General features: G+C 37.5%; 1 protein-coding gene across 1 annotated transcript in view; it reads left to right on the top strand.

The window, feature by feature from the left end:
• Nucleotides 1-1,036, top strand: part of dok4 (docking protein 4) — a 55,265-nt gene that overhangs the window by 19,881 nt on the left and 34,348 nt on the right. The gene's annotated exons all lie outside the window — the stretch shown is intronic.

The following is a 1,036-nucleotide window of genomic DNA, read 5'->3' on the forward strand; positions in this document are numbered from 1 at the left end:
GTGTGTGTGTGTGTGTGTGTGTGTGTGTGTGTGTGTGTGTGTGTGTGATAGAGAGAGTGTTTATGTTGGAAGGTGTTGCAGGGTGAAACTGGGTAAGAAAAGTTCAATTCCTCATACGGTAATAAAGCCTGCATCAATCATACACAGACAGCCACGCCATAAAAAAAAATATATATAGTGTATGTATATATATATATATATTTTTTTTTTATAACTAGGAAGTCGAATTGAGATGAAAACCTCTTTTACAAGTGAGACCGAGCCAAGAAAGGGTCAAATAGCAGCATCCAACACATGACGGGACATCAAATCACAGCAGCAGCATTTTATATGATAAAATACATAACATCATACAGTTTTAACAAGGACGCATTCTAAAATCATCTAAAGAGATAAGGGTCTCAAGGGGAAGTTTGGCCTGCAGATGGATCCAGGGCCATGGACAGTTAGTATTTTAACTTTGTTGAAAACCGGTCTATACGTTTCGGTGTTTTACAGATATTTGAAACCGTACACTGGAACTATTTCTTTGTGAACAGTAGTGTCAGGAGTGTTATGGTGCCTGAGTATACATGTGTCCAGGTGAATAAATAGTTTTGAGAGTCATAATTGATTATCATCATAAGCACTTGAAAACAATTTCATCATAAACACATTGGTTGTATAGATATGAATGTAAACATATTTTTTTGATTCATATGAAACTGTAGTGGGGCCGCATTTTACTGTTAAAATGGTCAAAATCATCACTGAAACTCTGGATGGATTTTTCTGATTGCCAGACAGTCAAATAAAAAAAAGGAATAAACAGTTGAATTTTCATGTTGAACAGGCAACTCCGATTAGGGGTACTTCCATGAAGTTTTATTACGAATATTCATGGTCCCAAGAGTATGAAACTTTCCGCGCAATAAGTAAGACAATATAGTCTGCAGAAAACGGCTTTGTAGAAAGAGGATAGCCATGTGTCTATTGAGCAGCCCTGCACGCACACACACACACACACACACACACACACACACACACACACACACAC

The sequence above is a fragment of the Anarrhichthys ocellatus genome, unplaced genomic scaffold (assembly GCF_004355925.1).
Source record: "Anarrhichthys ocellatus isolate YVR2014 unplaced genomic scaffold, GSC_Weel_1.0 scaffold8, whole genome shotgun sequence".
In the NCBI taxonomy this organism is placed as follows: Eukaryota; Metazoa; Chordata; class Actinopteri; order Perciformes; family Anarhichadidae; genus Anarrhichthys; species Anarrhichthys ocellatus.